General features: G+C 39.3%; 69 non-coding genes and 2 pseudogenes across 69 annotated transcripts; all 71 read left to right on the top strand.

The window, feature by feature from the left end:
- The first annotated feature begins 105 nt into the window (after positions 1–105).
- LOC127116808 (5S ribosomal RNA) lies at positions 106–224 on the top strand. The gene has a single exon (XR_007801593.1). It is a non-coding gene; the product is annotated as a 5S ribosomal RNA (ribosomal RNA).
- Positions 225–355: 131 nt separating this feature from the next.
- LOC127116807 (5S ribosomal RNA) lies at positions 356–474 on the top strand. Its single transcript, XR_007801592.1, has one exon. It is a non-coding gene; the product is annotated as a 5S ribosomal RNA (ribosomal RNA).
- Positions 475–634: 160 nt separating this feature from the next.
- Positions 635–753, top strand: LOC127116805 (5S ribosomal RNA). Its single transcript, XR_007801590.1, has one exon. It is a non-coding gene; the product is annotated as a 5S ribosomal RNA (ribosomal RNA).
- Positions 754–911: 158 nt separating this feature from the next.
- On the top strand, positions 912–1030 carry LOC127116801 (5S ribosomal RNA). The gene has a single exon (XR_007801587.1). It is a non-coding gene; the product is annotated as a 5S ribosomal RNA (ribosomal RNA).
- A 160-nt stretch (positions 1031–1190) lies between these two features.
- On the top strand, positions 1191–1309 carry LOC127116794 (5S ribosomal RNA). Its single transcript, XR_007801581.1, has one exon. It is a non-coding gene; the product is annotated as a 5S ribosomal RNA (ribosomal RNA).
- Positions 1310–1468: 159 nt separating this feature from the next.
- LOC127116782 (5S ribosomal RNA) lies at positions 1469–1587 on the top strand. The gene has a single exon (XR_007801570.1). It is a non-coding gene; the product is annotated as a 5S ribosomal RNA (ribosomal RNA).
- A 158-nt stretch (positions 1588–1745) lies between these two features.
- LOC127116769 (5S ribosomal RNA) lies at positions 1746–1864 on the top strand. Its single transcript, XR_007801559.1, has one exon. It is a non-coding gene; the product is annotated as a 5S ribosomal RNA (ribosomal RNA).
- Positions 1865–2024: 160 nt separating this feature from the next.
- Positions 2025–2143, top strand: LOC127116757 (5S ribosomal RNA). Its single transcript, XR_007801548.1, has one exon. It is a non-coding gene; the product is annotated as a 5S ribosomal RNA (ribosomal RNA).
- A 160-nt stretch (positions 2144–2303) lies between these two features.
- Positions 2304–2422, top strand: LOC127116746 (5S ribosomal RNA). The gene has a single exon (XR_007801540.1). It is a non-coding gene; the product is annotated as a 5S ribosomal RNA (ribosomal RNA).
- Positions 2423–2582: 160 nt separating this feature from the next.
- On the top strand, positions 2583–2701 carry LOC127116735 (5S ribosomal RNA). Its single transcript, XR_007801530.1, has one exon. It is a non-coding gene; the product is annotated as a 5S ribosomal RNA (ribosomal RNA).
- Positions 2702–2860: 159 nt separating this feature from the next.
- On the top strand, positions 2861–2979 carry LOC127116723 (5S ribosomal RNA). The gene has a single exon (XR_007801519.1). It is a non-coding gene; the product is annotated as a 5S ribosomal RNA (ribosomal RNA).
- Positions 2980–3137: 158 nt separating this feature from the next.
- Positions 3138–3256, top strand: LOC127116712 (5S ribosomal RNA). Its single transcript, XR_007801508.1, has one exon. It is a non-coding gene; the product is annotated as a 5S ribosomal RNA (ribosomal RNA).
- A 160-nt stretch (positions 3257–3416) lies between these two features.
- Positions 3417–3535, top strand: LOC127116700 (5S ribosomal RNA). The gene has a single exon (XR_007801499.1). It is a non-coding gene; the product is annotated as a 5S ribosomal RNA (ribosomal RNA).
- Positions 3536–3695: 160 nt separating this feature from the next.
- On the top strand, positions 3696–3814 carry LOC127116688 (5S ribosomal RNA). Its single transcript, XR_007801489.1, has one exon. It is a non-coding gene; the product is annotated as a 5S ribosomal RNA (ribosomal RNA).
- Positions 3815–3974: 160 nt separating this feature from the next.
- Positions 3975–4093, top strand: LOC127116677 (5S ribosomal RNA). Its single transcript, XR_007801479.1, has one exon. It is a non-coding gene; the product is annotated as a 5S ribosomal RNA (ribosomal RNA).
- Positions 4094–4253: 160 nt separating this feature from the next.
- LOC127116920 (5S ribosomal RNA) lies at positions 4254–4371 on the top strand. Its single transcript, XR_007801700.1, has one exon. It is a non-coding gene; the product is annotated as a 5S ribosomal RNA (ribosomal RNA).
- A 160-nt stretch (positions 4372–4531) lies between these two features.
- On the top strand, positions 4532–4650 carry LOC127116665 (5S ribosomal RNA). The gene has a single exon (XR_007801468.1). It is a non-coding gene; the product is annotated as a 5S ribosomal RNA (ribosomal RNA).
- Positions 4651–4809: 159 nt separating this feature from the next.
- Positions 4810–4928, top strand: LOC127116653 (5S ribosomal RNA). The gene has a single exon (XR_007801461.1). It is a non-coding gene; the product is annotated as a 5S ribosomal RNA (ribosomal RNA).
- Positions 4929–5088: 160 nt separating this feature from the next.
- Positions 5089–5204, top strand: LOC127116952 (5S ribosomal RNA). The gene has a single exon (XR_007801727.1). It is a non-coding gene; the product is annotated as a 5S ribosomal RNA (ribosomal RNA).
- A 160-nt stretch (positions 5205–5364) lies between these two features.
- On the top strand, positions 5365–5483 carry LOC127116642 (5S ribosomal RNA). Its single transcript, XR_007801450.1, has one exon. It is a non-coding gene; the product is annotated as a 5S ribosomal RNA (ribosomal RNA).
- Positions 5484–5641: 158 nt separating this feature from the next.
- On the top strand, positions 5642–5760 carry LOC127116901 (5S ribosomal RNA). The gene has a single exon (XR_007801681.1). It is a non-coding gene; the product is annotated as a 5S ribosomal RNA (ribosomal RNA).
- Positions 5761–5921: 161 nt separating this feature from the next.
- On the top strand, positions 5922–6040 carry LOC127116630 (5S ribosomal RNA). Its single transcript, XR_007801441.1, has one exon. It is a non-coding gene; the product is annotated as a 5S ribosomal RNA (ribosomal RNA).
- A 160-nt stretch (positions 6041–6200) lies between these two features.
- LOC127116618 (5S ribosomal RNA) lies at positions 6201–6319 on the top strand. Its single transcript, XR_007801431.1, has one exon. It is a non-coding gene; the product is annotated as a 5S ribosomal RNA (ribosomal RNA).
- A 160-nt stretch (positions 6320–6479) lies between these two features.
- LOC127116606 (5S ribosomal RNA) lies at positions 6480–6598 on the top strand. Its single transcript, XR_007801422.1, has one exon. It is a non-coding gene; the product is annotated as a 5S ribosomal RNA (ribosomal RNA).
- Positions 6599–6758: 160 nt separating this feature from the next.
- Positions 6759–6877, top strand: LOC127116594 (5S ribosomal RNA). Its single transcript, XR_007801412.1, has one exon. It is a non-coding gene; the product is annotated as a 5S ribosomal RNA (ribosomal RNA).
- Positions 6878–7005: 128 nt separating this feature from the next.
- LOC127116582 (5S ribosomal RNA) lies at positions 7006–7124 on the top strand. The gene has a single exon (XR_007801400.1). It is a non-coding gene; the product is annotated as a 5S ribosomal RNA (ribosomal RNA).
- A 160-nt stretch (positions 7125–7284) lies between these two features.
- On the top strand, positions 7285–7403 carry LOC127116570 (5S ribosomal RNA). The gene has a single exon (XR_007801393.1). It is a non-coding gene; the product is annotated as a 5S ribosomal RNA (ribosomal RNA).
- A 159-nt stretch (positions 7404–7562) lies between these two features.
- On the top strand, positions 7563–7681 carry LOC127116557 (5S ribosomal RNA). Its single transcript, XR_007801382.1, has one exon. It is a non-coding gene; the product is annotated as a 5S ribosomal RNA (ribosomal RNA).
- Positions 7682–7839: 158 nt separating this feature from the next.
- On the top strand, positions 7840–7958 carry LOC127116545 (5S ribosomal RNA). Its single transcript, XR_007801373.1, has one exon. It is a non-coding gene; the product is annotated as a 5S ribosomal RNA (ribosomal RNA).
- Positions 7959–8118: 160 nt separating this feature from the next.
- Positions 8119–8237, top strand: LOC127116534 (5S ribosomal RNA). The gene has a single exon (XR_007801362.1). It is a non-coding gene; the product is annotated as a 5S ribosomal RNA (ribosomal RNA).
- Positions 8238–8396: 159 nt separating this feature from the next.
- LOC127116522 (5S ribosomal RNA) lies at positions 8397–8515 on the top strand. The gene has a single exon (XR_007801351.1). It is a non-coding gene; the product is annotated as a 5S ribosomal RNA (ribosomal RNA).
- A 160-nt stretch (positions 8516–8675) lies between these two features.
- On the top strand, positions 8676–8794 carry LOC127116510 (5S ribosomal RNA). Its single transcript, XR_007801341.1, has one exon. It is a non-coding gene; the product is annotated as a 5S ribosomal RNA (ribosomal RNA).
- A 160-nt stretch (positions 8795–8954) lies between these two features.
- LOC127116498 (5S ribosomal RNA) lies at positions 8955–9073 on the top strand. The gene has a single exon (XR_007801332.1). It is a non-coding gene; the product is annotated as a 5S ribosomal RNA (ribosomal RNA).
- Positions 9074–9231: 158 nt separating this feature from the next.
- On the top strand, positions 9232–9350 carry LOC127116486 (5S ribosomal RNA). Its single transcript, XR_007801331.1, has one exon. It is a non-coding gene; the product is annotated as a 5S ribosomal RNA (ribosomal RNA).
- A 159-nt stretch (positions 9351–9509) lies between these two features.
- On the top strand, positions 9510–9628 carry LOC127116475 (5S ribosomal RNA). Its single transcript, XR_007801330.1, has one exon. It is a non-coding gene; the product is annotated as a 5S ribosomal RNA (ribosomal RNA).
- Positions 9629–9788: 160 nt separating this feature from the next.
- Positions 9789–9907, top strand: LOC127116463 (5S ribosomal RNA). The gene has a single exon (XR_007801328.1). It is a non-coding gene; the product is annotated as a 5S ribosomal RNA (ribosomal RNA).
- A 159-nt stretch (positions 9908–10066) lies between these two features.
- On the top strand, positions 10067–10185 carry LOC127116903 (5S ribosomal RNA). Its single transcript, XR_007801683.1, has one exon. It is a non-coding gene; the product is annotated as a 5S ribosomal RNA (ribosomal RNA).
- A 159-nt stretch (positions 10186–10344) lies between these two features.
- LOC127116450 (5S ribosomal RNA) lies at positions 10345–10463 on the top strand. Its single transcript, XR_007801327.1, has one exon. It is a non-coding gene; the product is annotated as a 5S ribosomal RNA (ribosomal RNA).
- A 159-nt stretch (positions 10464–10622) lies between these two features.
- LOC127116927 (5S ribosomal RNA) lies at positions 10623–10740 on the top strand. The gene has a single exon (XR_007801706.1). It is a non-coding gene; the product is annotated as a 5S ribosomal RNA (ribosomal RNA).
- Positions 10741–10898: 158 nt separating this feature from the next.
- On the top strand, positions 10899–11017 carry LOC127116439 (5S ribosomal RNA). Its single transcript, XR_007801326.1, has one exon. It is a non-coding gene; the product is annotated as a 5S ribosomal RNA (ribosomal RNA).
- Positions 11018–11177: 160 nt separating this feature from the next.
- Positions 11178–11296, top strand: LOC127116427 (5S ribosomal RNA). Its single transcript, XR_007801325.1, has one exon. It is a non-coding gene; the product is annotated as a 5S ribosomal RNA (ribosomal RNA).
- Positions 11297–11456: 160 nt separating this feature from the next.
- LOC127116415 (5S ribosomal RNA) lies at positions 11457–11575 on the top strand. The gene has a single exon (XR_007801324.1). It is a non-coding gene; the product is annotated as a 5S ribosomal RNA (ribosomal RNA).
- A 201-nt stretch (positions 11576–11776) lies between these two features.
- On the top strand, positions 11777–11895 carry LOC127116403 (5S ribosomal RNA). The gene has a single exon (XR_007801323.1). It is a non-coding gene; the product is annotated as a 5S ribosomal RNA (ribosomal RNA).
- Positions 11896–12624: 729 nt separating this feature from the next.
- LOC127116391 (5S ribosomal RNA) lies at positions 12625–12743 on the top strand. Its single transcript, XR_007801321.1, has one exon. It is a non-coding gene; the product is annotated as a 5S ribosomal RNA (ribosomal RNA).
- Positions 12744–12933: 190 nt separating this feature from the next.
- LOC127116380 (5S ribosomal RNA) lies at positions 12934–13052 on the top strand. Its single transcript, XR_007801320.1, has one exon. It is a non-coding gene; the product is annotated as a 5S ribosomal RNA (ribosomal RNA).
- A 160-nt stretch (positions 13053–13212) lies between these two features.
- On the top strand, positions 13213–13331 carry LOC127116368 (5S ribosomal RNA). Its single transcript, XR_007801317.1, has one exon. It is a non-coding gene; the product is annotated as a 5S ribosomal RNA (ribosomal RNA).
- A 156-nt stretch (positions 13332–13487) lies between these two features.
- On the top strand, positions 13488–13606 carry LOC127116356 (5S ribosomal RNA). The gene has a single exon (XR_007801306.1). It is a non-coding gene; the product is annotated as a 5S ribosomal RNA (ribosomal RNA).
- Positions 13607–13766: 160 nt separating this feature from the next.
- On the top strand, positions 13767–13885 carry LOC127116342 (5S ribosomal RNA). The gene has a single exon (XR_007801294.1). It is a non-coding gene; the product is annotated as a 5S ribosomal RNA (ribosomal RNA).
- Positions 13886–14043: 158 nt separating this feature from the next.
- LOC127116330 (5S ribosomal RNA) lies at positions 14044–14162 on the top strand. The gene has a single exon (XR_007801282.1). It is a non-coding gene; the product is annotated as a 5S ribosomal RNA (ribosomal RNA).
- A 235-nt stretch (positions 14163–14397) lies between these two features.
- LOC127116319 (5S ribosomal RNA) lies at positions 14398–14516 on the top strand. Its single transcript, XR_007801271.1, has one exon. It is a non-coding gene; the product is annotated as a 5S ribosomal RNA (ribosomal RNA).
- Positions 14517–14676: 160 nt separating this feature from the next.
- LOC127116307 (5S ribosomal RNA) lies at positions 14677–14795 on the top strand. Its single transcript, XR_007801261.1, has one exon. It is a non-coding gene; the product is annotated as a 5S ribosomal RNA (ribosomal RNA).
- A 156-nt stretch (positions 14796–14951) lies between these two features.
- LOC127116294 (5S ribosomal RNA) lies at positions 14952–15070 on the top strand. The gene has a single exon (XR_007801250.1). It is a non-coding gene; the product is annotated as a 5S ribosomal RNA (ribosomal RNA).
- Positions 15071–15229: 159 nt separating this feature from the next.
- Positions 15230–15347, top strand: LOC127116919 (5S ribosomal RNA). The gene has a single exon (XR_007801699.1). It is a non-coding gene; the product is annotated as a 5S ribosomal RNA (ribosomal RNA).
- Positions 15348–15509: 162 nt separating this feature from the next.
- Positions 15510–15628, top strand: LOC127116282 (5S ribosomal RNA). Its single transcript, XR_007801240.1, has one exon. It is a non-coding gene; the product is annotated as a 5S ribosomal RNA (ribosomal RNA).
- Positions 15629–16098: 470 nt separating this feature from the next.
- Positions 16099–16217, top strand: LOC127116271 (5S ribosomal RNA). The gene has a single exon (XR_007801231.1). It is a non-coding gene; the product is annotated as a 5S ribosomal RNA (ribosomal RNA).
- A 159-nt stretch (positions 16218–16376) lies between these two features.
- LOC127116260 (5S ribosomal RNA) lies at positions 16377–16495 on the top strand. Its single transcript, XR_007801221.1, has one exon. It is a non-coding gene; the product is annotated as a 5S ribosomal RNA (ribosomal RNA).
- A 159-nt stretch (positions 16496–16654) lies between these two features.
- Positions 16655–16773, top strand: LOC127116248 (5S ribosomal RNA). The gene has a single exon (XR_007801212.1). It is a non-coding gene; the product is annotated as a 5S ribosomal RNA (ribosomal RNA).
- Positions 16774–16932: 159 nt separating this feature from the next.
- On the top strand, positions 16933–17012 carry LOC127116966 (uncharacterized; annotated as a pseudogene).
- A 131-nt stretch (positions 17013–17143) lies between these two features.
- LOC127116237 (5S ribosomal RNA) lies at positions 17144–17262 on the top strand. Its single transcript, XR_007801203.1, has one exon. It is a non-coding gene; the product is annotated as a 5S ribosomal RNA (ribosomal RNA).
- Positions 17263–17420: 158 nt separating this feature from the next.
- LOC127116224 (5S ribosomal RNA) lies at positions 17421–17539 on the top strand. The gene has a single exon (XR_007801195.1). It is a non-coding gene; the product is annotated as a 5S ribosomal RNA (ribosomal RNA).
- Positions 17540–17699: 160 nt separating this feature from the next.
- LOC127116212 (5S ribosomal RNA) lies at positions 17700–17818 on the top strand. The gene has a single exon (XR_007801183.1). It is a non-coding gene; the product is annotated as a 5S ribosomal RNA (ribosomal RNA).
- A 156-nt stretch (positions 17819–17974) lies between these two features.
- LOC127116201 (5S ribosomal RNA) lies at positions 17975–18093 on the top strand. Its single transcript, XR_007801172.1, has one exon. It is a non-coding gene; the product is annotated as a 5S ribosomal RNA (ribosomal RNA).
- A 158-nt stretch (positions 18094–18251) lies between these two features.
- On the top strand, positions 18252–18368 carry LOC127116945 (5S ribosomal RNA). The gene has a single exon (XR_007801721.1). It is a non-coding gene; the product is annotated as a 5S ribosomal RNA (ribosomal RNA).
- A 156-nt stretch (positions 18369–18524) lies between these two features.
- Positions 18525–18643, top strand: LOC127116893 (5S ribosomal RNA). Its single transcript, XR_007801674.1, has one exon. It is a non-coding gene; the product is annotated as a 5S ribosomal RNA (ribosomal RNA).
- Positions 18644–18799: 156 nt separating this feature from the next.
- On the top strand, positions 18800–18917 carry LOC127116940 (5S ribosomal RNA). The gene has a single exon (XR_007801717.1). It is a non-coding gene; the product is annotated as a 5S ribosomal RNA (ribosomal RNA).
- A 154-nt stretch (positions 18918–19071) lies between these two features.
- Positions 19072–19189, top strand: LOC127116943 (5S ribosomal RNA). Its single transcript, XR_007801719.1, has one exon. It is a non-coding gene; the product is annotated as a 5S ribosomal RNA (ribosomal RNA).
- Positions 19190–19346: 157 nt separating this feature from the next.
- On the top strand, positions 19347–19465 carry LOC127116189 (5S ribosomal RNA). The gene has a single exon (XR_007801163.1). It is a non-coding gene; the product is annotated as a 5S ribosomal RNA (ribosomal RNA).
- Positions 19466–19620: 155 nt separating this feature from the next.
- LOC127116926 (5S ribosomal RNA) lies at positions 19621–19737 on the top strand. Its single transcript, XR_007801705.1, has one exon. It is a non-coding gene; the product is annotated as a 5S ribosomal RNA (ribosomal RNA).
- A 160-nt stretch (positions 19738–19897) lies between these two features.
- LOC127116959 (5S ribosomal RNA) lies at positions 19898–20013 on the top strand. Its single transcript, XR_007801731.1, has one exon. It is a non-coding gene; the product is annotated as a 5S ribosomal RNA (ribosomal RNA).
- A 155-nt stretch (positions 20014–20168) lies between these two features.
- Positions 20169–20286, top strand: LOC127116918 (5S ribosomal RNA). The gene has a single exon (XR_007801698.1). It is a non-coding gene; the product is annotated as a 5S ribosomal RNA (ribosomal RNA).
- Positions 20287–20717: 431 nt separating this feature from the next.
- LOC127116953 (uncharacterized) lies at positions 20718–20826 on the top strand (annotated as a pseudogene).

Genomic DNA, 20826 nt, shown 5'->3' with positions numbered 1-20826 from the left:
TCGGAAAAAGTAGGAGAAAACAAATATTTCAACGTTAATTGTGTTTGTTCTGCCGTTAATAAGTGAAAGAAATAAAATATATACAATTAAAGCGCATTTAATATCAGGTGCGATCATACCAGCACTAATGCACCGGATCCCATCAGAACTCCGCAGTTAAGCGTGCTTGGGCGAGAGTAGTACTAGGATGGGTGACCTCCTGGGAAGTCCTTGTGTTGCACCTCTTTTTTGCGATTTTTTAAATACTTCTATTCATTTCTGTTAGCCGGCGTAAAAGAATCGGAAAAATTGTGTTTGTTCTGCCGTTAATAAGTGAAAGAAATAAAATATATACAATTAAAGCGCATTTAATATCAGGTGCGATCATACCAGCACTAATGCACCGGATCCCATCAGAACTCCGCAGTTAAGCGTGCTTGGGCGAGAGTAGTACTAGGATGGGTGACCTCCTGGGAAGTCCTTGTGTTGCACCTCTTTTTTGCGATTTTTTAAATACTTCTATTCATTTCTGTTAGCCGGCGTAAAAGAATCGGAAAAAGTAGGAGAAAACAAATATTTCAACGTTAATTGTGTTTGTTCTGCCGTTAATAAGTGAAAGAAATAAAATATATACAATTAAAGCGCATTTAATATCAGGTGCGATCATACCAGCACTAATGCACCGGATCCCATCAGAACTCCGCAGTTAAGCGTGCTTGGGCGAGAGTAGTACTAGGATGGGTGACCTCCTGGGAAGTCCTTGTGTTGCACCTCTTTTTTGCGATTTTTTAAATACTTCTATTCATTTCTGTTAGCCGGCGTAAAAGAATCGGAAAAAGTAGGAGAAAACAAATTTCAACGTTAATTGTGTTTGTTCTGCCGTTAATAAGTGAAAGAAATAAAATATATACAATTAAAGCGCATTTAATATCAGGTGCGATCATACCAGCACTAATGCACCGGATCCCATCAGAACTCCGCAGTTAAGCGTGCTTGGGCGAGAGTAGTACTAGGATGGGTGACCTCCTGGGAAGTCCTTGTGTTGCACCTCTTTTTTGCGATTTTTTAAATACTTCTATTCATTTCTGTTAGCCGGCGTAAAAGAATCGGAAAAAGTAGGAGAAAACAAATATTTCAACGTTAATTGTGTTTGTTCTGCCGTTAATAAGTGAAAGAAATAAAATATATACAATTAAAGCGCATTTAATATCAGGTGCGATCATACCAGCACTAATGCACCGGATCCCATCAGAACTCCGCAGTTAAGCGTGCTTGGGCGAGAGTAGTACTAGGATGGGTGACCTCCTGGGAAGTCCTTGTGTTGCACCTCTTTTTTGCGATTTTTTAAATACTTCTATTCATTTCTGTTAGCCGGCGTAAAAGAATCGGAAAAAGTAGGAGAAAACAAATATTTCAACGTTAATTGTGTTTGTTCTGCCGTTAATAAGTGAAAGAAATAAATATATACAATTAAAGCGCATTTAATATCAGGTGCGATCATACCAGCACTAATGCACCGGATCCCATCAGAACTCCGCAGTTAAGCGTGCTTGGGCGAGAGTAGTACTAGGATGGGTGACCTCCTGGGAAGTCCTTGTGTTGCACCTCTTTTTTGCGATTTTTTAAATACTTCTATTCATTTCTGTTAGCCGGCGTAAAAGAATCGGAAAAAGTAGGAGAAAACAAATATTTCAACGTTAATTGTGTTTGTTCTGCCGTTAATAAGTGAAAGAAATAAAATATACAATTAAAGCGCATTTAATATCAGGTGCGATCATACCAGCACTAATGCACCGGATCCCATCAGAACTCCGCAGTTAAGCGTGCTTGGGCGAGAGTAGTACTAGGATGGGTGACCTCCTGGGAAGTCCTTGTGTTGCACCTCTTTTTTGCGATTTTTTAAATACTTCTATTCATTTCTGTTAGCCGGCGTAAAAGAATCGGAAAAAGTAGGAGAAAACAAATATTTCAACGTTAATTGTGTTTGTTCTGCCGTTAATAAGTGAAAGAAATAAAATATATACAATTAAAGCGCATTTAATATCAGGTGCGATCATACCAGCACTAATGCACCGGATCCCATCAGAACTCCGCAGTTAAGCGTGCTTGGGCGAGAGTAGTACTAGGATGGGTGACCTCCTGGGAAGTCCTTGTGTTGCACCTCTTTTTTGCGATTTTTTAAATACTTCTATTCATTTCTGTTAGCCGGCGTAAAAGAATCGGAAAAAGTAGGAGAAAACAAATATTTCAACGTTAATTGTGTTTGTTCTGCCGTTAATAAGTGAAAGAAATAAAATATATACAATTAAAGCGCATTTAATATCAGGTGCGATCATACCAGCACTAATGCACCGGATCCCATCAGAACTCCGCAGTTAAGCGTGCTTGGGCGAGAGTAGTACTAGGATGGGTGACCTCCTGGGAAGTCCTTGTGTTGCACCTCTTTTTTGCGATTTTTTAAATACTTCTATTCATTTCTGTTAGCCGGCGTAAAAGAATCGGAAAAAGTAGGAGAAAACAAATATTTCAACGTTAATTGTGTTTGTTCTGCCGTTAATAAGTGAAAGAAATAAAATATATACAATTAAAGCGCATTTAATATCAGGTGCGATCATACCAGCACTAATGCACCGGATCCCATCAGAACTCCGCAGTTAAGCGTGCTTGGGCGAGAGTAGTACTAGGATGGGTGACCTCCTGGGAAGTCCTTGTGTTGCACCTCTTTTTTGCGATTTTTTAAATACTTCTATTCATTTCTGTTAGCCGGCGTAAAAGAATCGGAAAAAGTAGGAGAAAACAAATATTTCAACGTTATTGTGTTTGTTCTGCCGTTAATAAGTGAAAGAAATAAAATATATACAATTAAAGCGCATTTAATATCAGGTGCGATCATACCAGCACTAATGCACCGGATCCCATCAGAACTCCGCAGTTAAGCGTGCTTGGGCGAGAGTAGTACTAGGATGGGTGACCTCCTGGGAAGTCCTTGTGTTGCACCTCTTTTTTGCGATTTTTTAAATACTTCTATTCATTTCTGTTAGCCGGCGTAAAAGAATCGGAAAAAGTAGGAGAAAACAAATATTTCAACGTTAATTGTGTTTGTTCTGCCGTTAATAAGTGAAAGAAATAAAATATATACAATTAAAGCGCATTTAATCAGGTGCGATCATACCAGCACTAATGCACCGGATCCCATCAGAACTCCGCAGTTAAGCGTGCTTGGGCGAGAGTAGTACTAGGATGGGTGACCTCCTGGGAAGTCCTTGTGTTGCACCTCTTTTTTGCGATTTTTTAAATACTTCTATTCATTTCTGTTAGCCGGCGTAAAAGAATCGGAAAAAGTAGGAGAAAACAAATATTTCAACGTTAATTGTGTTTGTTCTGCCGTTAATAAGTGAAAGAAATAAAATATATACAATTAAAGCGCATTTAATATCAGGTGCGATCATACCAGCACTAATGCACCGGATCCCATCAGAACTCCGCAGTTAAGCGTGCTTGGGCGAGAGTAGTACTAGGATGGGTGACCTCCTGGGAAGTCCTTGTGTTGCACCTCTTTTTTGCGATTTTTTAAATACTTCTATTCATTTCTGTTAGCCGGCGTAAAAGAATCGGAAAAAGTAGGAGAAAACAAATATTTCAACGTTAATTGTGTTTGTTCTGCCGTTAATAAGTGAAAGAAATAAAATATATACAATTAAAGCGCATTTAATATCAGGTGCGATCATACCAGCACTAATGCACCGGATCCCATCAGAACTCCGCAGTTAAGCGTGCTTGGGCGAGAGTAGTACTAGGATGGGTGACCTCCTGGGAAGTCCTTGTGTTGCACCTCTTTTTTGCGATTTTTTAAATACTTCTATTCATTTCTGTTAGCCGGCGTAAAAGAATCGGAAAAAGTAGGAGAAAACAAATATTTCAACGTTAATTGTGTTTGTTCTGCCGTTAATAAGTGAAAGAAATAAAATATATACAATTAAAGCGCATTTAATATCAGGTGCGATCATACCAGCACTAATGCACCGGATCCCATCAGAACTCCGCAGTTAAGCGTGCTTGGGCGAGAGTAGTACTAGGATGGGTGACCTCCTGGGAAGTCCTTGTGTTGCACCTCTTTTTTGCGATTTTTTAAATACTTCTATTCATTTCTGTTAGCCGGCGTAAAAGAATCGGAAAAAGTAGGAGAAAACAAATATTTCAACGTTAATTGTGTTTGTTCTGCCGTTAATAAGTGAAAGAAATAAAATATATACAATTAAAGCGCATTTAATATCAGGTGCGATCATACCAGCACTAATGCACCGGATCCCATCAGAACTCCGCAGTTAAGCGTGCTTGGGCGAGAGTAGTACTAGGATGGTGACCTCCTGGGAAGTCCTTGTGTTGCACCTCTTTTTTGCGATTTTTTAAATACTTCTATTCATTTCTGTTAGCCGGCGTAAAAGAATCGGAAAAAGTAGGAGAAAACAAATATTTCAACGTTAATTGTGTTTGTTCTGCCGTTAATAAGTGAAAGAAATAAAATATATACAATTAAAGCGCATTTAATATCAGGTGCGATCATACCAGCACTAATGCACCGGATCCCATCAGAACTCCGCAGTTAAGCGTGCTTGGGCGAGAGTAGTACTAGGATGGGTGACCTCCTGGGAAGTCCTTGTGTTGCACCTCTTTTTTGCGATTTTTAAATACTTCTATTCATTTCTGTTAGCCGGCGTAAAAGAATCGGAAAAAGTAGGAGAAAACAAATATTTCAACGTTAATTGTGTTTGTTCTGCCGTTAATAAGTGAAAGAAATAAAATATATACAATTAAAGCGCATTTAATATCAGGTGCGATCATACCAGCACTAATGCACCGGATCCCATCAGAACTCCGCAGTTAAGCGTGCTTGGGCGAGAGTAGTACTAGGATGGGTGACCTCCTGGGAAGTCCTTGTGTTGCACCTCTTTTTTGCGATTTTTTAAATACTTCTATTCATTTCTGTTAGCCGGCGTAAAAGAATCGGAAAAAGTAGGAGAAAACAAATATTTCAACGTTAATTGTGTTTGTTCTGCCGTTAATAAGTGAAAGAAATAAAATATATACAATTAAAGCGCATTTAATATCAGGTGCGATCATACCAGCACTAATGCACCGGATCCCATCAGAACTCCGCAGTTAAGCGTGCTTGGCGAGAGTAGTACTAGGATGGGCTCTCCTGGGAAGTCCTTGTGTTGCACCTCTTTTTTGCGATTTTTTAAATACTTCTATTCATTTCTGTTAGCCGGCGTAAAAGAATCGGAAAAAGTAGGAGAAAACAAATATTTCAACGTTAATTGTGTTTGTTCTGCCGTTAATAAGTGAAAGAAATAAAATATATACAATTAAAGCGCATTTAATATCAGGTGCGATCATACCAGCACTAATGCACCGGATCCCATCAGAACTCCGCAGTTAAGCGTGCTTGGGCGAGAGTAGTACTAGGATGGGTGACCTCCTGGGAAGTCCTTGTGTTGCACCTCTTTTTTGCGATTTTTTAAATACTTCTATTCATTTCTGTTAGCCGGCGTAAAAGAATCGGAAAAAGTAGGAGAACAAATATTTCAACGTTAATTGTGTTTGTTCTGCCGTTAATAAGTGAAAGAAATAAAATATATACAATTAAAGCGCATTTAATATCAGGTGCGATCATACCAGCACTAATGCACCGGATCCCATCAGAACTCCGCAGTTAAGCGTGCTTGGGCGAGAGTAGTACTAGGATGGGTGACCTCCTGGGAAGTCCTTGTGTTGCACTCTTTTTTTTGCGATTTTTTAAATACTTCTATTCATTTCTGTTAGCCGGCGTAAAAGAATCGGAAAAAGTAGGAGAAAACAAATATTTCAACGTTAATTGTGTTTGTTCTGCCGTTAATAAGTGAAAGAAATAAAATATATACAATTAAAGCGCATTTAATATCAGGTGCGATCATACCAGCACTAATGCACCGGATCCCATCAGAACTCCGCAGTTAAGCGTGCTTGGGCGAGAGTAGTACTAGGATGGGTGACCTCCTGGGAAGTCCTTGTGTTGCACCTCTTTTTTGCGATTTTTTAAATACTTCTATTCATTTCTGTTAGCCGGCGTAAAAGAATCGGAAAAAGTAGGAGAAAACAAATATTTCAACGTTAATTGTGTTTGTTCTGCCGTTAATAAGTGAAAGAAATAAAATATATACAATTAAAGCGCATTTAATATCAGGTGCGATCATACCAGCACTAATGCACCGGATCCCATCAGAACTCCGCAGTTAAGCGTGCTTGGGCGAGAGTAGTACTAGGATGGGTGACCTCCTGGGAAGTCCTTGTGTTGCACCTCTTTTTTGCGATTTTTTAAATACTTCTATTCATTTCTGTTAGCCGGCGTAAAAGAATCGGAAAAAGTAGGAGAAAACAAATATTTCAACGTTAATTGTGTTTGTTCTGCCGTTAATAAGTGAAAGAAATAAAATATATACAATTAAAGCGCATTTAATATCAGGTGCGATCATACCAGCACTAATGCACCGGATCCCATCAGAACTCCGCAGTTAAGCGTGCTTGGGCGAGAGTAGTACTAGGATGGGTGACCTCCTGGGAAGTCCTTGTGTTGCACCTCTTTTTTGCGATTTTTTAAATACTTCTATTCATTTCTGTTAGCCGGCGTAAAAGAATCGGAAAAAGTAGGAGAAAACAAATATTTCAACGTTAATTGTGTTTGTTCTGCCGTTAATAAGTGAAAGAAATAAAATATATACAATTAAAGCGCATTTAATATCAGGTGCGATCATACCAGCACTAATGCACCGGATCCCATCAGAACTCCGCAGTTAAGCGTGCTTGGGCGAGAGTAGTACTAGGATGGGTGACCTCCTGGGAAGTCCTTGTGTTGCACCTCTTTTTTGCGACGGCGTAAAAGAATCGGAAAAAGTAGGAGAAAACAAATATTTCAACGTTAATTGTGTTTGTTCTGCCGTTAATAAGTGAAAGAAATAAAATATATACAATTAAAGCGCATTTAATATCAGGTGCGATCATACCAGCACTAATGCACCGGATCCCATCAGAACTCCGCAGTTAAGCGTGCTTGGGCGAGAGTAGTACTAGGATGGGTGACCTCCTGGGAAGTCCTTGTGTTGCACCTCTTTTTTGCGATTTTTTAAATACTTCTATTCATTTCTGTTAGCCGGCGTAAAAGAATCGGAAAAAGTAGGAGAAAACAAATATTTCAACGTTAATTGTGTTTGTTCTGCCGTTAATAAGTGAAAGAAATAAAATATATACAATTAAAGCGCATTTAATATCAGGTGCGATCATACCAGCACTAATGCACCGGATCCCATCAGAACTCCGCAGTTAAGCGTGCTTGGGCGAGAGTAGTACTAGGATGGGTGACCTCCTGGGAAGTCCTTGTGTTGCACCTCTTTTTTGCGATTTTTTAAATACTTCTATTCATTTCTGTTAGCCGCGTAAAAGAATCGGAAAAAGTAGGAGAAAACAAATATTTCAACGTTAATTGTGTTTGTTCTGCCGTTAATAAGTGAAAGAAATAAAATATATACAATTAAAGCGCATTTAATATCAGGTGCGATCATACCAGCACTAATGCACCGGATCCCATCAGAACTCCGCAGTTAAGCGTGCTTGGGCGAGAGTAGTACTAGGATGGGTGACCTCCTGGGAAGTCCTTGTGTTGCACCTCTTTTTTGCGATTTTTTAAATACTTCTATTCATTTCTGTTAGCCGGCGTAAAAGAATCGGAAAAAGTAGGAGAAAACAAATATTTCAACGTTAATTGTGTTTGTTCTGCCGTTAATAAGTGAAAGAAATAATATATACAATTAAAGCGCATTTAATATCAGGTGCGATCATACCAGCACTAATGCACCGGATCCCATCAGAACTCCGCAGTTAAGCGTGCTTGGGCGAGAGTAGTACTAGGATGGGTGACCTCCTGGGAAGTCCTTGTGTTGCACCTCTTTTTTGCGATTTTTTAAATACTTCTATTCATTTCTGTTAGCCGGCGTAAAAGAATCGGAAAAAGTAGGAGAAAACAAATATTTCAACGTTAATTGTGTTTGTTCTGCCGTTAATAAGTGAAAGAAATAAAATATATACAATTAAAGCGCATTTAATATCAGGTGCGATCATACCAGCACTAATGCACCGGATCCCATCAGAACTCCGCAGTTAAGCGTGCTTGGGCGAGAGTAGTACTAGGATGGGTGACCTCCTGGGAAGTCCTTGTGTTGCACCTCTTTTTTGCGATTTTTTAAATACTTCTATTCATTTCTGTTAGCCGGCGTAAAAGAATCGGAAAAAGTAGGAGAAAACAATATTTCAACGTTAATTGTGTTTGTTCTGCCGTTAATAAGTGAAAGAAATAAAATATATACAATTAAAGCGCATTTAATATCAGGTGCGATCATACCAGCACTAATGCACCGGATCCCATCAGAACTCCGCAGTTAAGCGTGCTTGGGCGAGAGTAGTACTAGGATGGGTGACCTCCTGGGAAGTCCTTGTGTTGCACCTCTTTTTTGCGATTTTTTAAATACTTCTATTCATTTCTGTTAGCCGGCGTAAAAGAATCGGAAAAAGTAGGAGAAAACAAATATTTCAACGTTAATTGTGTTTGTTCTGCCGTTAATAAGTGAAAGAAATAAAATATATACAATTAAAGCGCATTTAATATCAGGTGCGATCATACCAGCACTAATGCACCGGATCCCATCAGAACTCCGCAGTTAAGCGTGCTTGGGCGAGAGTAGTACTAGGATGGGTGACCTCCTGGGAAGTCCTTGTGTTGCACCTCTTTTTTGCGATTTTTTAAATACTTCTATTCATTTCTGTTAGCCGGCGTAAAAGAATCGGAAAAAGTAGGAGAAAACAAATATTTCAACGTTAATTGTGTTTGTTCTGCCGTTAATAAGTGAAAGAAATAAAATATATACAATTAAAGCGCATTTAATATCAGGTGCGATCATACCAGCACTAATGCACCGGATCCCATCAGAACTCCGCAGTTAAGCGTGCTTGGGCGAGAGTAGTACTAGGATGGGTGACCTCCTGGGAAGTCCTTGTGTTGCACCTCTTTTTTGCGATTTTTTAAATACTTCTATTCATTTCTGTTAGCCGGCGTAAAAGAATCGGAAAAAGTAGGAGAAAACAAATATTTCAACGTTAATTGTGTTTGTTCTGCCGTTAATAAGTGAAAGAAATAATATATACAATTAAAGCGCATTTAATATCAGGTGCGATCATACCAGCACTAATGCACCGGATCCCATCAGAACTCCGCAGTTAAGCGTGCTTGGGCGAGAGTAGTACTAGGATGGGTGACCTCCTGGGAAGTCCTTGTGTTGCACCTCTTTTTTGCGATTTTTTAAATACTTCTATTCATTTCTGTTAGCCGGCGTAAAAGAATCGGAAAAAGTAGGAGAAAACAAATATTTCAACGTTAATTGTGTTTTTCTGCCGTTAATAAGTGAAAGAAATAAAATATATACAATTAAAGCGCATTTAATATCAGGTGCGATCATACCAGCACTAATGCACCGGATCCCATCAGAACTCCGCAGTTAAGCGTGCTTGGGCGAGAGTAGTACTAGGATGGGTGACCTCCTGGGAAGTCCTTGTGTTGCACCTCTTTTTTGCGATTTTTTAAATACTTCTATTCATTTCTGTTAGCCGGCGTAAAAGAATCGGAAAAAGTAGGAGAAAACAAATATTTCAACGTTAATTGTGTTTGTTCTGCCGTTAATAAGTGAAAGAAATAAAATATATACAATTAAAGCGCATTTAATATCAGGTGCGATCATACCAGCACTAATGCACCGGATCCCATCAGAACTCCGCAGTTAAGCGTGCTTGGGCGAGAGTAGTACTAGGATGGGTGACCTCCTGGGAAGTCCTTGTGTTGCACCTCTTTTTTGCGATTTTTTAATACTTCTATTCATTTCTGTTAGCCGGCGTAAAAGAATCGGAAAAAGTAGGAGAAAACAAATATTTCAACGTTAATTGTGTTTGTTCTGCCGTTAATAAGTGAAAGAAATAAAATATATACAATTAAAGCGCATTTAATATCAGGTGCGATCATACCAGCACTAATGCACCGGATCCCATCAGAACTCCGCAGTTAAGCGTGCTTGGGCGAGAGTAGTACTAGGATGGGTGACCTCCTGGGAAGTCCTTGTGTTGCATCCTTTTTTGCGATTTTTTAAATACTTCTATTCATTTCTGTTAGCCGGCGTAAAAGAATCGGAAAAAGTAGGAGAAAACAAATATTTCAACGTTAATTGTGTTTGTTCTGCCGTTAATAAGTGAAAGAAATAAAATATATACAATTAAAGCGCATTTAATATCAGGTGCGATCATACCAGCACTAATGCACCGGATCCCATCAGAACTCCGCAGTTAAGCGTGCTTGGGCGAGAGTAGTACTAGGATGGGTGACCTCCTGGGAAGTCCTTGTGTTGCACCTCTTTTTTGCGATTTTTAAATACTTCTATTCATTTCTGTTAGCCGGCGTAAAAGAATCGGAAAAAGTAGGAGAAAACAAATATTTCAACGTTAATTGTGTTTGTTCTGCCGTTAATAAGTGAAAGAAATAAAATATATACAATTAAAGCGCATTTAATATCAGGTGCGATCATACCAGCACTAATGCACCGGATCCCATCAGAACTCCGCAGTTAAGCGTGCTTGGCGAGAGTAGTACTAGGATGGGTGACCTCCTGGGAAGTCCTTGTGTTGCACCTCTTTTTTGCGATTTTTTAAATACTTCTATTCATTTCTGTTAGCCGCGTAAAGAATCGGAAAAAGTAGGAGAAAACAAATATTTCAACGTTAATTGTGTTTGTTCTGCCGTTAATAAGTGAAAGAAATAAAATATATACAATTAAAGCGCATTTAATATCAGGTGCGATCATACCAGCACTAATGCACCGGATCCCATCAGAACTCCGCAGTTAAGCGTGCTTGGGCGAGAGTAGTACTAGGATGGGTGACCTCCTGGGAAGTCCTTGTGTTGCACCTCTTTTTTGCGATTTTTTAAATACTTCTATTCATTTCTGTTAGCCGGCGTAAAAGAATCGGAAAAAGTAGGAGAAAACAAATATTTCAACGTTAATTGTGTTTGTTCTGCCGTTAATAAGTGAAAGAAATAAAATATATACAATTAAAGCGCATTTAATATCAGGTGCGATCATACCAGCACTAATGCACCGGATCCCATCAGAACTCCGCAGTTAAGCGTGCTTGGGCGAGAGTAGTACTAGGATGGGTGACCTCCTGGGAAGTCCTTGTGTTGCACCTCTTTTTTGCGATTTTTTAAATACTTCTATTCATTTCTGTTAGCCGGCGTAAAAGAATCGGAAAAAGTAGGAGAAAACAAATATTTCAACGTTAATTGTGTTTGTTCTGCCGTTAATAAGTGAAAGAAATAAAATATATACAATTAAAGCGCATTTAATATCAGGTGCGATCATACCAGCACTAATGCACCGGATCCCATCAGAACTCCGCAGTTAAGCGTGCTTGGGCGAGAGTAGTACTAGGATGGGTGACCTCCTGGGAAGTCCTTGTGTTGCACCTCTTTTTTGCGATTTTTTAAATACTTCTATTCATTTCTGTTAGCCGGCGTAAAAGAATCGGAAAAAGTAGGAGAAAACAAATATTTTCAAGTTTATTTCAAGAGGATCAATTCATTGTCTCAAATTACAACGTTAATTGTGTTTGTTCTGCCGTTAATAAGTGAAAGAAATAAAATATATACAATTAAAGCGCATTTAATATCAGGTGCGATCATACCAGCACTAATGCACCGGATCCCATCAGAACTCCGCAGTTAAGCGTGCTTGGGCGAGAGTAGTACTAGGATGGGTGACCTCCTGGGAAGTCCTTGTGTTGCACCTCTTTTTTGCGATTTTTTAAATACTTCTATTCATTTCTGTTAGCCGGCGTAAAAGAATCGGAAAAGTAGGAGAAAACAAATATTTCAACGTTTTCAATTCTTTGTTTTTTTTTTTGTCTTTCTCCTTCCCTTCCCCACCCCTTTTTCTCTTTCCTTCCCCTTCTTCATCCCCACCTTTTTTTCCCTCCTCTACCCCCACCTCCCCTTTCTCCTTTTCCCACCCCCCAATTGTGTTTGTTCTGCCGTTAATAAGTGAAAGAAATAAAATATATACAATTAAAGCGCATTTAATATCAGGTGCGATCATACCAGCACTAATGCACCGGATCCCATCAGAACTCCGCAGTTAACCGCCGTCCGTTTTTCCGCGGCCTCCGTTTCCTTTCTCCCCCTCTTTTTCTCCCCCTCTCTCCCCACTCCCCTCCCGGTTCCGCTTCGCGCCGGTCTGCTTTTCGGGGCCCCCCGCGCGTCCACGTGGCAACCCACTTCACGGGGGCGGGGGGGGGGCGTGCTTGGGCGAGAGTAGTACTAGGATGGGTGACCTCCTGGGAAGTCCTTGTGTTGCACCTCTTTTTTTGCGATTTTTTAAATACTTCTATTCATTTCTGTTAGCCGGCGTAAAAGAATCGGAAAAAGTAGGAGAAAACAAATATTTCAACGTTAATTGTGTTTGTTCTGCCGTTAATAAGTGAAAGAATAAAAATATATACAATTAAAGCGCATTTAATATCAGGTGCGATCATACCAGCACTAATGCACCGGATCCCATCAGAACTCCGCAGTTAAGCGTGCTTGGGCGAGAGTAGTACTAGGATGGGTGACCTCCTGGGAAGTCCTTGTGTTGCACCTCTTTTTTTTTTTTTTTTTTTTGTTTTTTTTTGTTTTTTTTTGCGATTTTTTAAATACTTCTATTCATTTCTGTTAGCCGGCGTAAAAGAATCGGAAAAAGTAAGAAAACAAATATTTCAACGTTAATTGTGTTTGTTCTGCCGTTAATAAGTGAAAGAAATAAAATATACAATTAAAGCGCATTTAATATCAGGTGCGATCATACCAGCACTAATGCACCGGATCCCATCAGAACTCCGCAGTTAAGCGTGCTTGGGCGAGAGTAGTACTAGGATGGGTGACCTCCTGGGAAGTCCTTGTGTTGCACCTCTTTTTTGCGATTTTTTAAATACTTCTATTCATTTCTGTTAGCCGGCGTAAAAGAATCGGAAAAAGTAGGAGAAAACAAATATTTCAACGTTAATTGTGTTTGTTCTGCCGTTAATAAGTGAAAGAAATAAAATATATACAATTAAAGCGCATTTAATATCAGGTGCGATCATACCAGCACTAATGCACCGGATCCCATCAGAACTCCGCAGTTAAGCGTGCTTGGGCGAGAGTAGTACTAGGATGGGTGACCTCCTGGGAAGTCCTTGTGTTGCACCTCTTTTTTGCGATTTTTTAAATACTTCTATTCATTTCTGTTAGCCGGCGTAAAGAATCGGAAAAAGTAGAAAAACAAATATTTCAACGTTAATTGTGTTTGTTCTGCCGTTAATAAGTGAAAGAAATAAATATATACAATTAAAGCGCATTTAATATCAGGTGCGATCATACCAGCACTAATGCACCGGATCCCATCAGAACTCCGCAGTTAAGCGTGCTTGGGCGAGAGTAGTACTAGGATGGGTGACCTCCTGGGAAGTCCTTGTGTTGCACCTCTTTTTTGCGATTTTTTAAATACTTCTATTCATTTCTGTTAGCCGGCGTAAAAGAATCGGAAAAAGTAGGAGAAAACAAATATTTCAACGTTAATTGTGTTTGTTCTGCCGTTAATAAGTGAAAGAAATAAAATATATACAATTAAAGCGCATTTAATATCAGGTGCGATCATACCAGCACTAATGCACCGGATCCCATCAGAACTCCGCAGTTAAGCGTGCTTGGGCGAGAGTAGTACTAGGATGGGTGACCTCCTGGGAAGTCCTTGTGTTGCACCTCTTTTTTGCGATTTTTAAATACTTCTATTCATTTCTGTTAGCCGGCGTAAAAGAATCGGAAAAAGTAGGAGAAAACAAATATTTCAACGTTAATTGTGTTTGTTCTGCCGTTAATAAGTGAAAGAAATAAATATATACAATTAAAGCGCATTTAATATCAGGTGCGATCATACCAGCACTAATGCACCGGATCCCATCAGAACTCCGCAGTTAAGCGTGCTTGGGCGAGAGTAGTACTAGGATGGGTGACCTCCTGGGAAGTCCTTGTGTTGCACCTCTTTTTTTGCGAAATTTTTTTTTTTTTTTAAAATTTTTTTTTTTTTTTTTTTTTTTTTTTTTTTTAAATACTTCTATTCATTTCTGTTAGCCGGCGTAAAAGAATCGGAAAACACCAACATACTACCCAACCACCCACCCCCAGTAGGAGAAAACAAATATTTCAACGTTAATTGTGTTTGTTCTGCCGTTAATAAGTGAAAGAAATAAATATACAATTAAAGCGCATTTAATATCAGGTGCGATCATACCAGCACTAATGCACCGGATCCCATCAGAACTCCGCAGTTAAGCGTGCTTGGGCGAGAGTAGTACTAGGATGGGTGACCTCCTGGGAAGTCCTTGTGTTGCACCTCTTTTTTGCGATTTTTTAAATACTTCTATTCATTTCTGTTAGCCGGCGTAAAAGAATCGGAAAAAGTAGGAGAAAACAAATATTTCAACGTTAATTGTGTTTGTTCTGCCGTTAATAAGTGAAAGAAATAAAATATATACAATTAAAGCGCATTTAATATCAGGTGCGATCATACCAGCACTAATGCACCGGATCCCATCAGAACTCCGCAGTTAAGCGTGCTTGGGCGAGAGTAGTACTAGGATGGGTGACCTCCTGGGAAGTCCTTGTGTTGCACCTCTTTTTGCGATTTTTTAAATACTTCTATTCATTTCTGTTAGCCGGCGTAAAAGAATCGGAAAAAGTAGGAGAAAACAAATATTTCAACGTTAATTGTGTTTGTTCTGCCGTTATAAGTGAAAGATAAAATATATACAATTAAAGCGCATTTAATATCAGGTGCGATCATACCAGCACTAATGCACCGGATCCCATCAGAACTCCGCAGTTAAGCGTGCTTGGGCGAGAGTAGTACTAGGATGGGTGACCTCCTGGGAAGTCCTTGTGTTGCACCTCTTTTTTGCGATTTTTTAAATACTTCTATTCATTTCTGTTAGCCGGCGTAAAAGAATCGGAAAAAGTAGGAGAAAACAAATATTTCAACGTTATTGTGTTTGTTCTGCCGTTAATAAGTGAAAGAAATAAAATATATACAATTAAAGCGCATTTAATATCAGGTGCGATCATACCAGCACTAATGCACCGGATCCCATCAGAACTCCGCAGTTAAGCGTGCTTGGGCGAGAGTAGTACTAGGATGGTGACCTCCTGGGAAGTCCTTGTGTTGCACCTCTTTTTTGCGATTTTTTAAATACTTCTATTCATTTCTGTTAGCCGGCGTAAAAGAATCGGAAAAAGTAGGAGAAAACAAATATTTCAACGTTAATTGTTTTGTTCTGCTGCCGTTAATAAGTGAAAGAAATAAAATATATACAATTAAAGCGCATTTAATATCAGGTGCGATCATACCAGCACTAATGCACCGGATCCCATCAGAACTCCGCAGTTAAGCGTGCTTGGGCGAGAGTAGTACTAGGATGGGTGACCTCCTGGGAAGTCCTTGTGTTGCACCTCTTTTTTGCGATTTTTTAAATACTTCTATTCATTTCTGTTAGCCGGCGTAAAAGAATCGGAAAAAGTAGGAGAAAACAAATATTTCAACGTTAATTGTGTTTGTTCTGCCGTTAATAAGTGAAAGAATAAATATATACAATTAAAGCGCATTTAATATCAGGTGCGATCATACCAGCACTAATGCACCGGATCCCATCAGAACTCCGCAGTTTGGCGCTTGGGAGAGTAGTACTGAAAGAGAAAAAAGAGAAAGGAAAAAAAAAAAGAAAAAGGATGGGTGACCTCCTGGGAAGTCCTTGTGTTGCACCTCTTTTTTGCGATTTTTTAAATACTTCTATTCATTTCTGTTAGCCGGCGTAAAAGAATCGGAAAAAGTAGGAGAAAACAAATATTTCAACGTTAATTGTGTTTGTTCTGCCGTTAATAAGTGAAAGAAATAAAATATATACAATTAAAGCGCATTTAATATCAGGTGCGATCATACCAGCACTAATGCACCGGATCCCATCAGAACTCCGCAGTTAAGCGTGCTTGGGCGAGAGTAGTACTAGGATGGGTGACCTCCTGGGAAGTCCTTGTGTTGCACCTCTTTTTTGCGATTTTTTAAATACTTCTATTCATTTCTGTTAGCCGGCGTAAAAGAATCGGAAAAAGTAGGAGAAAACAAATATTTCAACGTTAATTGTGTTTGTTCTGCCGTTAATAAGTGAAAGAAATAAATATATACAATTAAAGCGCATTTAATATCAGGTGCGATCATACCAGCACTAATGCACCGGATCCCATCAGAACTCCGCAGTTAAGCGTGCTTGGGCGAGAGTAGTACTAGGATGGGTGACCTCCTGGGAAGTCCTTGTGTTGCACCTCTTTTTGCGATTTTTTAAATACTTCTATTCATTTCTGTTAGCCGGCGTAAAAGAATCGGAAAAAGTAGGAGAAAACAAATATTTCAACGTTAATTGTGTTTGTTCTGCCGTTAATAAGTGAAAGAAATAAAATATATACAATTAAAGCGCATTTAATATCAGGTGCGATCATACCAGCACTAATGCACCGGATCCCATCAGAACTCCGCAGTTAAGCGTGCTTGGGCGAGAGTAGTACTAGGATGGGTGACCTCCTGGGAAGTCCTTGTGTTGCACCTCTTTTTTGCGATTTTTTAAATACTTCTATTCATTTCTGTTAGCCGGCGTAAAAGAATCGGAAAAAGTAGGAGAAAACAAATATTTCAACGTTAATTGTGTTTGTTCTGCCGTTAATAAGTGAAAGAAATAAATATATACAATTAAAGCGCATTTAATATCAGGTGCGATCATACCAGCACTAATGCACCGGATCCCATCAGAACTCCGCAGTTAAGCGTGCTTGGGCTGTGTTGCACCTCTTTTTTGCGATTTTTTAAATACTTCTATTCATTTCTGTTAGCCGGCGTAAAAGAATCGGAAAAATTGTGTTTGTTCTGCCGTTAATAAGTGAAAGAAATAAAATATATACAATTAAAGCGCATTTAATATCAGGTGCGATCATACCAGCACTAATGCACCGGATCCCATCAGAACTCCGCAGTTAAGCGTGCTTGGGCGAGAGTAGTACTAGGATGGGTGACCTCCTGGGAAGTCCTTGTGTTGCACCTCTTTTTTGCGATTTTTTAAATACTTCTATTCATTTCTGTTAGCCGGCGTAAAAGAATCGGAAAAAGTAGGAGAAAACAAATATTTCAACGTTAATTGTGTTTGTTCTGCCGTTAATAAGTGAAAGAATAAAATATATACAATTAAAGCGCATTTATATCAGGTGCGATCATACCAGCACTAATGCACCGGATCCCATCAGAACTCCGCAGTTAAGCGTGCTTGGGCGAGAGTAGTACTAGGATGGGTGACCTCCTGGGAAGTCCTTGTGTTGCACCTCTTTTTTGCGATTTTTTAAATACTTCTATTCATTTCTGTTAGCCGGCGTAAAAGAATCGGAAAAAGTAGGAGAAAACAAATATTTCAACGTTAATTGTGTTTGTTCTGCCGTTAATAAGTGAAAGAAATAAAATATATACAATTAAAGCGCATTTAATATCAGGTGCGATCATACCAGCACTAATGCACCGGATCCCATCAGAACTCCGCAGTTAAGCGTGCTTGGGCGAGAGTAGTACTAGGATGGGTGACCTCCTGGGAAGTCCTTGTGTTGCACCTCTTTTTTGCGATTTTTTAAATACTTCTATTCATTTCTGTTAGCCGGCGTAAAGAATCGGAAAAAGTAGGAGAAAACAAATATTTCAACGTAATTTGTGTTTGTTCTGCCGTTAATAAGAAAGAAATAAATATATACAATTAAAGCGCATTTAATATCAGGTGCGATCATACCAGCACTAATGCACCGGATCCCATCAGAACTCCGCAGTTAAGCGTGCTTGGGCGAGAGTAGTACTAGGATGGGTGACCTCCTGGGAAGTCCTTGTGTTGCACCTCTTTTTTGCGATTTTTTAATACTTCTATTCATTTCTGTTAGCCGGCGTAAAAGAATCGGAAAAAGTAGGAGAAAACAAATATTTCAACGTTAATTGTGTTTGTTCTGCCGTTAATAAGTGAAAGAAATAAAATAATACAATTAAAGCGCATTTAATATCAGGTGCGATCATACCAGCACTAATGCACCGATCCCATCAGAACTCCGCAGTTAAGCGTGCTTGGGCGAGAGTAGTACTAGGATGGGTGACCTCCTGGAAGTCCTTGTGTTGCACCTCTTTTTTGCGATTTTTTAAATACTTCTATCATTTCTTTTAAAGCCGGCGTAAAGAATCGGAAAATAGGAGAAACAAATATTTCAACGTTAATTGTGTTTGTTCTGCCGTTAATAAGTGAAAGAAATAAAATATTACAATTAAAGCGCATTTAATATCAGGTGCGATCATACCAGCACTAATGCACCGGATCCCATCAGAACTCCGCAGTTAAGCGTGCTTGGGCGAGAGTAGTACTAGGATGGGTGACCTCCTGGGAAGTCCTTGTGTTGCACCCTCTTTTTTTGCGATTTTTTTAATACTTCTATCATTTCTGTTAGCCGGCGTAAAAGAATCGGAAAAAGTAGGAGAAAACAAATATTTCAACGTTAATTGTGTTTTCTGCCGTTAATAAGTGAAGAAATAAAATATACAATTAAAGCGCATTTAATATCAGGTGCGATCATACCACACTAATGCACCGGATCCCATCAGAACTCCGCAGTTAAGCGTGCTTGGGCGAGAGTAGTACTAGGATGGGTGACCTCCTGGGAAGTCCTTGTGTTGCACCTCTTTTTTGCGATTTTTTAAATACTTCTATTCATTTCTGTTAGCCGCGTAAAGAATCGGAAAAAGTAGGAGAAAACAAATATTCAACGTTAATTGTGTTGTTCTGCCGTTAATAAGTGAAAGAAATAAAATATACAATTAAAGCGCATTTAATATCAGGTGCGATCATACCAGCACTAATGCACCGGATCCATCAGAACTCCGCAGTTAAGCGTGCTTGGGCGAGAGTAGTACTAGGATGGGTGACCTCCTGGGAAGTCCTTGTGTTGCCCTCTTTTTTGCGATTTTTTAATACTTCTATTCATTTCTTGTTAGCCGGCGTAAAAGAATCGGAAAAAGTAGGAGAAAACAAATTTTCAACGTTAATTGTGTTTGTTCTGCCGTTAATAAGTGAAAGAATAAAAAATATACAATTAAAGCGCATTTAATATCAGGTGCGATCATACCAGCACTAATGCACCGGATCCCATCAGAACTCCGCAGTTAAGCGTGCTTGGGCGAGAGTAGTACTAGGATGGGTGACCTCCTGGGAAGTCCTTGTGTTGCACCTCTTTTTTGCGATTTTTTAAATACTTCTATTCATTTCTGTTAGCCGGCGTAAAAGATCGAAAAAGTAGGAGAAAACAAATATTTCAACGTTAATTGTGTTTGTTCTGCCGTTAATAAGTGAAAGAATAAATATATACAATTAAAGCGCATTTATATCAGGTGCGATCATACCAGCACTAATGCACCGGATCCCATCAGAACTCCGCAGTTAAGCGTGCTTGGGCGAGAGTAGTACTAGGATGGGTGACCTCCTGGGAAGTCCTTGTTGCACCTCTTTTTTGCGATTTTTTAAATACTTCTATTCATTTCTGTTAGCCGGCGTAAAAGAATCGGAAAAAGTAGGAGAAACAAATATTTTCAACGTTAATTGTGTTTGTTCTGCCGTTAATAAGTGAAAGAAATAAAATATATACAATTAAAGCGCATTTAATATCAGGTGCATCATACAGCACTAATGCACGGATCCCATCAGAACTCCGCAGTTAAGCGTGCTTGGGCGAGAGTAGTACTAGGATGGGTGACCTCCTGGGAAGTCCTTGTGTTGCACCTCTTTTTTTGCGATTTTTAAATACTTCTATTCATTTCTGTTAGCCGGCGTAAAGAATCGGAAAAAGTAGGAGAAAACAAATATTTCAACGTTATTTGTTTGTTCTGCCGTTAATAAGTGAAAGAATAAATATATACAATTAAAGCGCATTTAATATCAGGTGCGATCATACCAGCACTAATGCACCGGATCCCATCAGAACTCCGCAGTTAAGCGTGCTTGGGCGAGAGTAGTACTAGGATGGTGACCTCCTGGGAAGTCCTTGTGTTGCACCTCTTTTTTGCGATTTTTTAAATACTTCTATTCATTTCTTTGTTAGCCGGCGTAAAGAATCGGAAAAAGTAGGAGAAAACAATATTTCAGCGTTAATTGTGTTTGTTCTGCCGTTAATAAGTGAAAGAAATAAAATATATACAATTAAGCGCATTTAATATCAGGTGCGATCATACCATCACTAATGCACCGGATCCCATCGAACTCTCGCAGTAAGCGTGCTTGGGCGAGAGTAGTACTAGGATGGTGTGTCCTGGGAGTCCTTGTGTTGCACACTCTTTTTTTTGATTTTTTAAATACTTCTATTCATTTCTGTTAGCCGGCGTAAAAGAATCGGAAAAGTAGGAGAAACAAATATTTCAACGTTAATTGTGTTTGTTCTGCCGTTAATAAGTGAAAGAAATAAAATATACAATTAAAGCGCATTTAATATCAGGTGCGATCATACCAGCACTAATGCACCGGATCCCATCAGAACTCCGCAGTTAAGCGTGCTTGGGCGAGAGTAGTACTAGGATGGGTGACCTCCTGGGAAGTCCTTGT

Source organism: Lathyrus oleraceus, chromosome 1, assembly GCF_024323335.1.
Source record: "Lathyrus oleraceus cultivar Zhongwan6 chromosome 1, CAAS_Psat_ZW6_1.0, whole genome shotgun sequence".
Taxonomy (NCBI): domain Eukaryota; kingdom Viridiplantae; phylum Streptophyta; class Magnoliopsida; order Fabales; family Fabaceae; genus Lathyrus; species Lathyrus oleraceus.
This window is presented reverse-complemented; position numbering and strand designations above follow the sequence as displayed.